Raw genomic sequence first — 14,029 nt, forward strand, 5'->3', positions numbered from 1 at the left:
TTTACAAGCTAGTGTTAACTTCTATTCAGCATATATCGTTGCGTGTTGTCTTGAATCCATTGCAGTGCTTTAAATAATTGATTTTTAATTTCGATTTAAGAGCGTTGTTAGAATATATCGTTCTTTTTTAGTTTTAATTCACTTCGTATCTGGTACTACCCAGGTTCAACGAATTTCGATCGTGTTATTCTATGTTTGCCTGACGCTCGGAAGTAAGCTGCACAACTCACCGAAAGGTAAGTTTTTATTGTTGATTATTTTAATGCAGGTTAAGTATGTTGTAGGACTTATTAGTTTACTATAACAGCAGAGTCATGTGTGAAACATGTGGGTGTTTCCGTGGGCTAATTTGTAAGGGAGAAACATTTCTGTACTGTGGATTGGTGTTTCACTGGGGAGAATGCAACAGGGAAGAATAAAAGTGTTAGATGAGGCTCTTCGATGAAGTTGTAGATTATGTAGTCGAGACAAGAAATTCGTGAAACACTAGTTAATGATTTGTACCCTCCATGCAGAATTGTAAGTGGCATATTTCAAATTAGATACGCTGACCGGAAAAGAGACAAAGAGCGCTGGGAGAAGGTGACAAGTAACAGTCAAAAGAAGTAAACCTCAGCAATGACATTCAAAATTTTAGTTAGTAATCGGTCTGGCTTATTACCTGAAGTAGGGGAAAACCCTCAGCTAGTTTTTGAGCTTAATAGGGTGCAACAGACTCTTAGGAAGAACTTTACGGCTAGGTCGGTAGAGAAGTATCATTGAAAGAAAAGAGTCTTGGTACTAGGGAGCAGTCACGGGAGAAGTGTAAGACAACTGCTGCAGGAAAAGCTAGATTTAGAATATCAAGTCACAAGCATCGTGAAACATAGCGCCAAGCTTAGACAGATGACAGAGAATTTAGGGGCCTTGTGTACAGATTTTTGGGGCGAGGATAAGGTAGTTATAGTAAGAGGAGCCAGAAACACCCTGCAAAGCAGCTTAGAAAATAACATTGAAGGTGACCTGGAAGAAATAGGAGCAGCAACAACGACATGACCCGCCCTGGGTTAACCTATCTGTTAGCCGTGTCAACAAAGGGTTGAGTGACTTTTGACTGAAACAGAGTCTCATATCTATGCCATGTCTTTTTCTGCGTTTGGGAGATGAGGACTTACTAATCATGGCCTGCACCTGAATAGGAGGCGGAAGGAAAGATTAGCTGAGCATCTTGCAAAAAATGTAAAGGAGCAACAAGCACACAAGACAAAATCCCTCTGATTACCGGAATCAAACTGGTACGTTTCGTAGGTTAGAGTCAAGTTACAAGGTTATGCTTGTGAGTTGTTATTGCAGCATACTCCTCTGGTAATCGTAAGAGTCTACAGATATCCTCTACGAAGCTTTCAGGTATTTATGAGAAATGTAGATGCATTATTGAGCTATGTGTCAGACAAGAAGAAACATGGTTTGTGTAGATTTCGATGTAGATTTCTTAAAAGATACGAACAGCAAAAATAAACTATCATTATTATTTGGGTGTTTCAATCTAATTTCAGGACTCAATTTTCCAACTCGAGTACAGCAAAATATTAGGACACTAACTGATAACATTTTCATAGACTACGATCAGGCTGAAACTGTTGCTAATGGACTATCTGATGATGATGTATACTTAGTGGCAATAAACAGTATGACACCTTAAAACCCTAAGCAAGGTTTATAAAAAGCCATGAGGCTTATTAATAAGAACAGGATCCATTTTCTAAGCGTAGGCTAAAAGGGGTATGATGGGTGATACATACGTAGAAAAGTGATGGTAATGTCGAATTCAGTTTATTGCATAGTAAATTTGTCGATTTTATTTCCTAAAAAAATATCCAAAAGATCTATTAAAAACAAATAAGCTGTAGATAACTGAGCGAATTAAAATCTCATGTATGAGGAAGAGAGAAATTATTGTATGGGCCAGAGTAAGTCAATATTCCACATTAGGCTTGCATACTGCAAAAAATACTATTGCATTTTAAGGGAAGTCGTTAAAATGTCCAGAATTATGCGAGTCCAGACAGAAATAAATAAACTGAATAGAAATAAAAAAAACTATTTGGGACACTGTCAAATGGGAGACAAGACAGTCACTGAATGTACAAGACTCCATAGCAATTAAACTAAATGATAATATTGTGGCGGATAATTTACAAGTTGCAAGTACTTTTAACAATCACTTTCTCAACGTAGCAGCAAACATACAATTAAATGGTTCAGTTGAAGAAGCAAGAGAGTATATTGAAAAAGTCAATCCATCAAGGTTGAAGCAACTAGGAGTGACATCAACAACCTTCACTTAAAGTCATACAATTGTAAAAATTCTAAAAGGCAATAGGTCATGTAGGCGTGATAGATTTTCGATCAAAATTCTGAAAAGTTGTTCGAATTTAATTAGTAATGTGCTTAGTAATATATGCAACATATCAGGGAATTATTTAAGGCTTTTCAAAATACGCAGTTATTAAACCACTTCAAAATTAAGGTGGTAAGAGAGACGTAAACAGTCATCGTCGAATCTCCTTACTGACTTCTTTTTTTAAAATATTCAAAAAAGTTATGTATTTAAGGATACTCACACACTTAAGTGGAAACTATTTGCTTACCATATCACAGTTTGAGTTACAGAAGGCTTGTTCGACTGTGAGTGTCACGAGGATTGCCCAGAAAGTGATGCACCTCATTTTCTTTTTCTTCAACGATTCCTTATCGAACATAATACACACACGAGAGAATGGTGTTTTATCTTCACACCCTATTTTTTCACGTAATCACCATTCCGTTCTGCGGTTTTCCTCCGGGGGGAAAAGGGTACTAATTCTTGTCCTGGTGATGAAGCCAGTGCTTCACGGTGTGAATCGACTCCTCATCGTCTTCAAAATGTCTTCCACGAATGGCATCTTTTGATGGCCCAAACAAGTGGAAGTCCGAGGAGGCTAGGTAAGGGTTGTGTGGTGGATGGGGTAACAATGTCCTACTCTCCAGAATGAGACTTTCACTCTGCAGCGGAGTGTGCGCTGATATGAAACTTCCTGGCAGATTAAAACTGTGTGCCCGACCGAGACTCGAACTCGGGACCTTTGCCTTTCGCGGGCAAGTGCTCTACCAACTGAGCTACCGAAGCACGACTCACGCCCGGTACTCACAGCTTTACTTCTGCCAGTACCTCGTCTCCTACCTTCCAAACTTTACAGAAGCTCTCCTGCGAACCTTGCAGAACTAGCACTCCTGAAAGAAAGGATATTGCGGAGACATGGCTTAGCCACAGCCCGGGGGATGTTACCAGAATGTGACTTTCACTCTGCAGCGGAGTGTGCGCTGATATGAAACTTCCTGGCAGATTAAAACTGTGTGCCCGACCGAGACTCGAACTCGGGACCTTTGCCTTTCTCGGGCAAGTGCTCTACCAACTGAGCTACCGAAGCACGACTCACGCCCGGTACTCACAGCTTTACTTCTGCCAGTACCTCGTCTCCTACCTTCCAAACTTTACAGAAGCTCTCCTGCGAACCTTGCAGAACTAGCACTCCTGAAAGAAAGGATATTGCGGAGACATGGCTTAGCCACAGCCCGGGGGATGTTTCCAGAATGAGACTTTCACTCTGCAGCGGAGTGTGCGCTGATATGAAACTTCCTGGCAGATTAAAACTGTGTGCCCGACCGAGACTCGTATTCGGGACCTTTGCCTTTCGCGGGCAAGTGCTCTACCAACTGAGCTACCGAAGCACGACTCACGCCCGTTACTCACAGCTTTACTTCTGCCAGTACCTCGTCTCCCACCTTCCAAACTTTACAGAAGCTCTCCTGCGAACCTTGCAGAACTAGCACTCCTGAAAGAAAGGATATTGCGGAGACATGGCTTAGCCACAGCCCGGGGGATGTTTCCAGAATGAGACTTTCACTCTGCAGCGGAGTGTGCGCTGATATGAAACTTCCTGGCAGATTAAAACTGTGTGCCCGACCGAGACTCGAACTCGGGACCTTTGCCTTTCACGGGCAAGTGCACTACCAACTGAGCTACAGAAGCACGACTCACGCCCGGTACTCACAGCTTTACTTCTGCCAGTACCTCGTCTCCTACCTTCCAAACTTTACAGAAGCTCTCCTGCGAACCTTGCAGAACTAGCACTCCTGAAAGAAAGGATATTGCGGAGACATGGCTTAGCCACAGCCCGGGGGATGTTTCCAGAATGAGACTTTCACTCTGCAGCGGAGTGTGCGCTGATATGAAACTTCCTGGCAGATTAAAACTGTGTGCCCGACCGAGACTCGAACTCGGGACCTTTGCCTTTCCTGGGCAAGTGCTCTACCAACTGAGCTACCGAAGCACGACTCACGCCCGGTACTCACAGCTTTACTTCTGCCAGTACCTCGTCTCCTACCTTCCAAACTTTACAGAAGCTCTCCTGCGAACCTTGCAGAACTAGCACTCCTGAAAGAAAGGATATTGCGGAGACATGGCTTAGCCACAGCCCGGGGGAAGTTTCCAGAATGAGACTTTCACTCTGCAGCGGAGTGTGCGCTGATATGAAACTTCCTGGCAGATTAAAACTGTGTGCCCGACCGAGACTCGAACTTGGGACCTTTGCCTTTCCCGGGCAAGTGCTCTACCAACTGAGCTACCGAAGCACGACTCACGCCCGGTACTCACAGCTTTACTTCTGCCAGTACCTCGTCTCCTACCTTCCAAACTTTACAGAAGCTCTCCTGCGAACCTTGCAGAACTAGCACTCCTGAAAGAAAGGATAGTGCGGAGACATGGCTTAGCCACAGCCCGGGGGATGTTTCCAGAATGAGACTTTCACTCTGCAGCGGAGTGTGCGCTGATATGAAACTTCCTGGCAGATTAAAACTGTGTGCCCGACCGAGACTCGAACTCGGGACCTTTGCCTTTCGCGGGCAAGTGCCCTACCAACTGAGCTACCGAAGCACGACTCACGCCCGGTACTCACAGCTTTACTTCTGCCAGTACCTCGTCTCCTACCTTCCAAACTTTACAGAAGCTCTCCTGCGAACCTTGCAGAACTAGCACTCCTGAAAGAAAGGATATTGCGGAGACATGGCTTAGCCACAGCCCGGGGGATGTTTCCAGAATGAGACTTTCACTCTGCAGCGGAGTGTGCGCTGATATGAAACTACCTGGCAGATTAAAACTGTGTGCCCGACCGAGACTCGAACTTGGGACCTTTGCCTTTCGCGGGCAAGTGCTCTACCAAATGAGCTACCGAAGCACGACTCACGCCCGGTACTCACAGCTTTACTTCAGCCAGTACCTCGTCTCCTACCTTCCAAACTTTACAGAAGCTCTCCTGCGAACCTTGCAGAACTAGCTCTCCCGAAAGAAAGGATATTGCGGAGACATGGCTTAGCCACAGCCTGGGGGATGTTTCCAGAATGAGACTTTCACTCTGCAGCGGAGTGTGCGCTGATATGAAACTTCCTGGCAGATTAAAACTGTGTGCCCGACCAAGACTCGAACTCGGGACCTTTGCCTTTCGCGGGCAAGTGCTCTACCAACTGAGCTACCGAAGCACGACTCACGCCCGGTACTCACAGCTTTACTTCTGCCAGTACCTCGTCTCCTACCTTCCAAACTTTACAGAAGCTCTCCTGCGAACCTTGCAGAACTAGCACTCCTGAAAGAAAGAATATTGCGGAGACATGGCTTAGCCACAGCCCGGGGGATGTTTCCAGAATGAGACTTTCACTCTGCAGCGGAGTGTGCGCTGATATGAAACTTCCTGGCAGATTAAAACTGTGTGCCCGACCGAGACTCGAACTCGGGACCTTTGCCTTTCGCGGGCAAGTGCTCTACCAACTTTTTTTTTTTTTTTTTTTATTTGTTTATAAATGCATTAACGGCCCCCCCGAGACTCGAACTCGGGACCTTTGCCTTTCGCGGGCAAGTGCTCTACCAACTTTTTTTTTTTGTTATTTATTTTTTTTTAACGCACGCTACCCCCTTTTTTTTAAGACACTGTCCCTTTTTTTCTGTCACGCTTACCACTTTTTTTTAATTTTTTTTATTTTTAAGAGTGTTCAGATATGGGTAGGTGGAGACAAGGCGGGCAGGGGTCGAATCCCGAGGCCTGGCCGCGATGTCTCCCCCCTCCCATCCCTGAATCACTCACTCAAAGTAGCTTTTTGATTATTTTTTTTTATTTATTTTTTTTTACCAGGAAAAGGGTAAATGGAAAAAAAGATCTTTATTGGTACAAACTTAAATACAACAGAAATGCCATCCTTCCGGCGAAAATAACACAAGACAATATACTCGTACAAGGCGAGGAATTTTTTTTTAATGAACATGGTGTAGGGAAAAAAAGAATAATAGGTCTGATGTAATCTAAGAGGTGTGAAGCAATATACAATGGAGTGAGGGAAAGACCAGTGTTGTCTGGGGTAGTGCATTAAAGAAAGGAGGCGCGTGTCCATGCGCCTACTCCACTGTGGGTTACAATGTAGAAAGTAGCGCAGGGAGTCTCAGATGTCAGCAGGGGGACGGGAGTGCTGTCGGCGTGTGGCACCATCCAACTGAGCGGGGGTGAAGTAAAGATCGCATGTAGGTAATTGGCGAAGAAGGCGCGGTAGCGCGGTCGCTGTTCGACTTCACTGTGGGCGGTTTGTAAGTACTGCCAGAAATCAAGGCGTGATTTGTCACCACCATTATATATGTAGGTGATCGTCCATCCCTTGACCCAGACAATCGCATGATTTTTGGAGGCGGGGAAATAAGTATTCTCAGGATGGATAAAGTCCATGGGTCAATCGAGTCCGGCGGAACGCGGAGGTAACAGGCAACGAACTGTCGGGCAAGTTTCCAGACGTCACTGGTGGCAGTACAAGTCAGTTGATGGACATCGTCATCCACGAGGTGGCAAATGGAACAAAGTGGAGAGTCCTGTAGTCCGATGGCGTGAAGGCGATGGTTTGTGGCGAATTTTTCATTTGCGACTTGGTACCATGTTGCCCGGACGTTGGAGGGAAGAAAAGGCTGGTGGATGTGACGCTAAACCGTTGGCCACCGCGTGGACGGATGTCTCAGTTCGATATTGTTGTTGAATATGGAACGAAGGAGAGGGGTGTAAAAATCTTTAGGTCGAGGAGAACGCGTGGTCGGTAAGTGTGTGTGAGCATAACTGAAGTCGACGATGAAATCAGAAATGTGCGTCAAATGGTGCTTGATGTGTCCGACTGGTACTGGTGGTGTTATGGTCGCGGGCACAAGAATTTCCAGCAAGCTGCGCGTAAGGGAGGTGCCCCCGTGCCACTGCTTGTGCATGGTGGACATGTACAAGGACGCCGCTCGGAGTCGCACATTGACAAGGCCGAGGCCTCCTGCTCGCGGGGGAAGGGTGAGCGTGTCGCAGCGGACCTTAAAGATCGTACCGGCTGTAAGGAAGTATCCGAGGGCAGCCTGGAGGCTGCGTCCAATAGTTGATGGCAGCGGGAGGACCTGTGCGATGTGGACCATTCTGGCCGCCACATGTTGATTGAGGTATTGGACACGTTGTAAAGAATCGAGTCGTCGGAGAAGATTTTGTCGCACCGTCGTGCGGATAGTTTGGAGTGCACGCCGAAAATTGATGGCAGCGGAGCGGCGCACGGTGGAGGTGAAAATGATACCAAGATATCGTAGTTGTTGTACACACGGGAGAGGTGCTAAGTCTTCGTGTGAGAGGCCGCGTCCAATGGGCATCGCCGCGGATTTAGCCACATTCATGTTACTGCCCGCTGCAGTGCCGTACGTTGATATCAAATCAAGTACCGTGTGTGTTTCACTCCGTGAGCGGATCAAGAGGAGGAGGTCGTCCGCATACGCACGACACCGAAAACTGTGCTGTCGCAAAGTGAGACCAGAAAGGTGGCTCGTCAGACTCCCGATGAGTGGCTCCAGGCTTATGGCATACAGTAGGGTCGAAAGTGGGCAGCCTTGCCGTACGGAACGCCGGATCGCCACTGGTCCCGCCACACGGCCGTTAACCTGAATCAGAGATTCGGCGGTGCCGTACAGGCGCCGGATCACGTCGATAAAGGCTGGTGGAAAACCCATGCGGTTCATCACTGAGAACAGAAAAAGATGCCGCAATTTGTCGAATGCGCTGTCAAAATCAATGGCAACCACTGCGGCGCGGAGTCTGCACGCCGCTGCCAGTGCAATTAAATCGCGACATTCTCCTGTGGCCGTTTGTATATTAACTGAGCCGCCCGGAGTTGTCTGTTCCGGGGATAGAATGCTAGGCAGGATCTTGCGGCATCGCGTTGCCAGTAGGCGTGTGAAAATTTTACAGTCTGCGTTAAGCAGAGTCAGGGGACGGTAATGTGCTGTCGTCACACCTGGTGTCGGTTTGTGGATGGGTATAATAATTCCCGTGACGAAGGACGGCGGTACGGCGTTCCCTATCGTCAGCAGTTCATTAAACATCGTTGTCCACCGTGATGCCATTAGTGTGAAGAAAGCGCGATAAAATTCTATCGGCAATCCGTCGACACCAGGTGACTTATTCAGAGCACCTTTTTTGATTGTATCGTGGATTTCGTCACGCGCAATGGGCTCCATCAGCTCGTCCGCTTCGTCGCTGGTGAGGGTGCGAGTTACGTGTGGTAACACAGACTCCTCAGCGTGGTTGTTGGTAGTCTCCTCCTGGTACATTGTGCGGTAGTGGTCGACAAAGGCACTGACGATTTCGGCCTGGCAAGTGACGTGCTGGCCGCGACAGGTGGTGATCTCGGTGATGAGTTGTCGTCGTCGATGTTTCCTATCGGAGGCGATATGATGCATGGTCGGATGTTCTTGTTCCGCCGAATCTTGACGTCGGGTACGCACCATAGCCCCCTGTAGTCTACGGCGTGTCAAAGTTACAATTTGCGCCTTAATCCTGCTGCGTTCCCTCTGGGTGTCGGGGGTGGGCGGTTGGGCGTCCAGGTCGCGGAGAACGGCGTAGAAATAGTCGGTAGTGTGCCGGCGCCACATAGCAACTTCCTTTCCATACTGAATCAAAGTACGTCGAATGGCAGGTTTGGCACATTCTAGCCACCAGGTCAAGGTCGTGCAGTATTTAGGTAAGCGACGTTCACAGGTGGCCCATGTCTCGGTAACACGTTGAAGACATTCGGGATCATGAAGATGGGAGGTGTTTAGCTTCCACGGTGGACGACTACGCCAGACCACTTGCTTGGGGAAGAGAACGTTGCAGATGTAGGCACAGTGGTCCGAAAAGGCCAGGGGCCAAAGTTCTGCACCTTGGACTGCAGGTGTGAGTTCCCGAGAGACGTAAATTCTATCAAGGCGGCTCGCGGAGTGACTCGTCTGGTAAGTATGTCCAGGCGCGTCGCCGTGCCGAACTTCCCAAGTGTCGCGGAGCAACAGATCTCGGACGACAAGACGCAGTTCTTGACAGGTGTTGTAGTGGGGCACTTGATCTTTAGGGTGCAAGACACAATTAAAATCACCCCCAAGCAAGTAATGGTCGCAGCGTCCAAGAAACAAAGGAGCGATTTCTTCTGAATAGAAGAGGGCCCTGTCGCGTCTGCGGGTGGAGCCTGACGGAGCGTAAATGTTGATGATACGCGTCCCCATGACGGTGACGGCCATGCCTCTGGCAGATGGAAGGTATGTGATATCGGCCACTGGAACGCCTTCTCTGGCGTAGATGGCTACGCCGCGTCCCAGGTGGTCACCAGGAGAAGGATAAGTGTTATATCCCGCGACGTCTGGTAGTGTGGCCAGGTGTACTTCCTGTAGTAGTGCGATATCGACGTCCGACGCCCATATCATCTCTCGCAGCAGTTGAAGTTTCACGGGTGAGCTAATGGTGTTAGTGTTGATCGTCGCTATTCGGTAGGTTTGGAGCTGTAACCCGCCGTGGAGGGGAACTCCACCGGCGGAGGATGAAGAGGGACGAGGCAACGGTGAGTCGTGCCGTACGCCACCTGACGGCATTATCAGCGGCGTAACGATGCTTCCGTCTGGGGTAACTCTGTCCCCAGCGTGTGGTCCGGCTCCTCATCGACGTCCTCACTCCACACCATTGAAGGCGTTGTCGTTGTGATGGTCGTACGTTCCACTTCGGTCGTAGGAGCAGAGGACGTCTCGGCGGCAATCGCATCTGTGGAGTCCATTGGTTCAGGAGCACCTGAGCGAGCCAGTAGAGTAGGCATCGACGTATCCACAGTCGGCGTCATGTTGTCGTCATTCGTATCGTCGTGTAGGTTCTCCGAGGCCTCGTCGGGTCGGACGGCCTCTGGAGCATCGGGGGGTGGTGATCCGTCTCATTCCGAGACCGTACGGCGCCTCCTCTTGCGCCTCTTAGGTGAACGTTGTTTGCGGGTTCGTCCCTCCGTGTCGGAAGACGGGAGGGAGTCGCGTCGCTCTGAGAGGAAGGCCGTCGCGGGAACGTCCATATGTTCAGGCGGGTGGGTGTCGGAAGTCGTCGCTGTTGGTAGTGGCGCCGGAGTAGCGTCAGGCTTTGAGCGCGACGCGTCGGCCCCAGCGGTATCCGTAGCAGCTGGAAGGGTCACCGGTGCATGGTCCGATGGGCGGCGGCCGGTGGGAGGAGAACAGAGCTCCGATGCGTAGGTGATCGGTAAAACCGTAGTCGGAGCCGGAGGTGCCACGGTAGCGGCTGGCAATTGGGTGATCCGTCGCTGAAGACACTCAGATCTGAGGTGGCCTTCTTTGCCGCACCCGGAACAGGTCTTGGGTTGGCCGTCGTATATGACAACCGCGCGGCACCCGCTAATTTGCAGGTAAGACGGCACGTGGCGATGGAGGTCGATGGTGATCTGCCGTACACCGTTAAGAACAGGGTACGTTTGGAATTGCGCCCAGCGTTCGGCAGTGTGGCCATGTACAGTGCCATAGGGGCGGAAAGCCGCGATAACGTCTTCCGCTGGAAGCTCGAACGGGAGTTCGAAAACTCGTATGGTGCGCATTCCTAAGCCGGCATGGTCGACAGTGACCGCTCCGACATTGCCGTCGGCGTGGCAAAAGCGTAATCCATGGTTGGTGTCACGAAGTATTCTTTCACATACCGCGTCATTGACGACTTTGACGTACACAGTACTGTTTAATATGGACAAATGGATGCCCAAGATGTCAGAAGCTGGGATCTTAGCAACGTCGCGTAGGAAGCGTTCCACTTCCAAGGCCTTTGGTCGTGCGTAGTCGTTGCAGAAGTTGAAACGTAAAGTTGATTTTCGAAAACGGTTGGCCATGATTCTAGTGCACGTAAGCGACACGTAAGTGACGGCCGCTGAAATGTAAACAACACGTCCGCACTGCACGGCGGCGAAAGCCGGACTGCACCCAACTGAGCTACCGAAGCACGACTCACGCCCGGTACTCACAGCTTTACTTCTGCCAGTACCTCGTCTCCTACCTTCCAAACTTTACAGAAGCTCTCCTACTCTGGTTAGCGATGTGTTCAGCAGTCCTCAGACTTGTGTGAGGCCGAACGATATCGTGTTGCAGCATAACATCTCCTGGGTTGCTGTGGCGCCGAAGTCGCCGGAAGCGCGTCTTCGGTTTTTCTAATGTGTTGAAATATGCTTCTCAATTCATGGTACCGCCTCTCGGCATCACATCAATGAGAATCACACCTTCACAGTCCCAGAATACAGTGACCATGACCTTACCGGCGGAAGCTATTGTTTTTTTTTATTTATTTTTTTCTGGTTCGGGAGTGGGAGAGGCGCCGTTTCATCGACTGTCATTTTGCTTCGGGCTCAAAACGGTGATCCAGGTTTCATCACCGGTCGCAATCAGGGACAAGAAGAGCTCCTCCTCAGCTCCAAAACTTTGCAACAAATCAGCAGAAGTGTTTTTTTCTGTGCGATTTGTGATCCGTTGTTAGGCACTGCGGAACCCATCCTGCATAGACTTTTGAATGTTCAAAAGTGTGGATAACTGCATCCCCACTTCCTTTGCTGACTGACAGATGCAACGCCAACTGCCAAATCGTAATGCGTCTATCCTCGGGAATGACAACATCAGCTCACTGTAACATGCCGGGTGTGACAACCTGGAAGGGTCTCCCCGACCGCTGCAAATCGTGGAGCTCTGCCGAACCACCGTCTGATGACCTCATCCTCTGTGCCCAGCGAATAACTGTGCTTCTGTCGACATCAGACTTTGCACAAGCGTTTGTGAATATTCCCCACAGTTTTTATCTCTGCAGTGAGAAATTCATTGACGGCAAGTTGCTTGCAGTCACCTACAACCACCATTTGTAAACTGTTCTGCAGCTACGCTATCTATCGTAAGTGACGGAAACTTGGCACTCTCACTCAAGAGACTTCAAATAATACATACCTAATGTTTCACATTCATAGCACTGTTTTCGCCCTGGAAAAAAAGCGGTTATTTTTTTCCGAGCAACCCTCGTATTTATACATTCACCCATACAATATTACAAGCCTTAAATAATAAAATATCGCCAGCGGGTGTTTTTTGTTATCTTTCCACGGCGTTTGATTGTGTATATCATGATACTCTCTTAGAAAAACTTACGTTTTATGGAACTGATGATTCTTCAATCAGGTGGTTTGAATCAAACATAACAAACAAAATGCAAAGAGTTTTGCTGAATAAGTTAGTGTCAGAAAGGTGGAAAATATAAGTTACTGAGGGACAGTCACAAAGGCAGTTCCACAGGGTTCAATGTTGAGTGTACTTCTGTTCCTTATGTGTGTGAATGAGCAAAATTGATACTTTTGGCAGGAATCACTAGTCTTATGATAAATCCAATTAGAGAGAAAGCAACAGAAGAGTTGGTAAATGATATTTCCTGAGTAATTAGCAAGTGGTTCTGTGAAAATGGTTTCCCCCTAACGTTTGAAAATAACACTTCATCCAGTACCGTTTAACAAATAGGGTATTACCAACTACTGATGTAGCACATAAGCAGGAGACAGTAAACAGGGTAGAAAGCCCCAAATTTCTGGGTGTACCTATTGATAAGAACCTGAACTGGAGGAAGCGTATTACTGAGATTCGCAAAGAATTAAGTTCAGCTACTTTTTCTCTTCATACAGTTGCTAATTTCGGAAACCAACGTATCATACGCCTGATATATTTTGCACATTTCCACTCAGTAATGTCGTACAGAGTAATTTTCTGGAATCAGTTAGAAAGTACTGACTACACAAAAGAGATCAGTAAGAATATTTATGCGCTGCTCACTCACGGACGTTATGTAGGTAGCCCTTCAAGGAGCTGTACATTTTAACTTCGCCGTCACGATACTTATAGTCGAAAAATAAATTCATCATAGATTATCCATCACTATTTTAGAAGAACAGTGGTGCACGTACCTACAAGACTAGAGGGAAAAATGATCTTTGTTACCTATTGTTAAAGCTGACAGTACTCAGACAAGAGTGCAATATCCTGCAGCAAAAATTTGATCCTTCGCCGAATAATATAAAATGTCTGACAGGTAGCGAAGCCACTTTTAAATTTAATTTAGAATCGTTTCCACTAGATAAGGAAGATATTTAAGTGCAGTTCCATGAGTAGGGCTACAAATAATAATTTGTTCATTAATGTTGACATTAATCATGTATACATTGCCTGTAAACTGACTCATTCCATATTACTTCGGCTAAAGAATTGTTCAAATGATATATGGAACACGTAACTAACTAACTAAGTAACTAACTAACTAGCAGTAGCAGGTCTATTAATGAACCATAAAACATGAATGTGTGTAAGCTTCTATATCCAGCACACAGCAACTAAACCCGCAGATGATGAAAAGTCTGAAAAAACGTGTAATGAGAGAAAGATAATTATTGAGATACTTAAGGAAACGAAAATTCAATTGTGATGGGAAGTTATAATACGATTGTAGCAAAATAGAGGGAATGAAAAACAGTGGGGGCCGTGGAAAGAGGGAAAAGTGTTAAAGAGGAAGCCTCCCGGTATAATTTTGCACAGAGCGAAATTTAACCATCGCTGAAATTGGGTTGAAGATTCTTGAAAATGGTTACGTACGTGCAAGAG

The 14,029-nt window shown here is 47.4% G+C and overlaps 2 non-coding genes across 2 annotated transcripts; both read right to left on the minus strand.

The window, feature by feature from the left end:
* Positions 1 to 3,375: 3,375 nt before the first annotated feature.
* Trnas-aga lies at positions 3,376 to 3,450 on the minus strand. Its single transcript has one exon. It is a non-coding gene; the product is annotated as a tRNA-Ser (tRNA).
* An 828-nt stretch (positions 3,451 to 4,278) lies between these two features.
* Positions 4,279 to 4,353, minus strand: Trnas-gga. The gene has a single exon. It is a non-coding gene; the product is annotated as a tRNA-Ser (tRNA).
* Positions 4,354 to 14,029: the final 9,676 nt, after the last annotated feature.

The sequence above is a fragment of the Schistocerca piceifrons genome, chromosome 7, assembly GCF_021461385.2.
Source record: "Schistocerca piceifrons isolate TAMUIC-IGC-003096 chromosome 7, iqSchPice1.1, whole genome shotgun sequence".
Lineage (NCBI taxonomy): Eukaryota > Metazoa > Arthropoda > Insecta > Orthoptera > Acrididae > Schistocerca > Schistocerca piceifrons.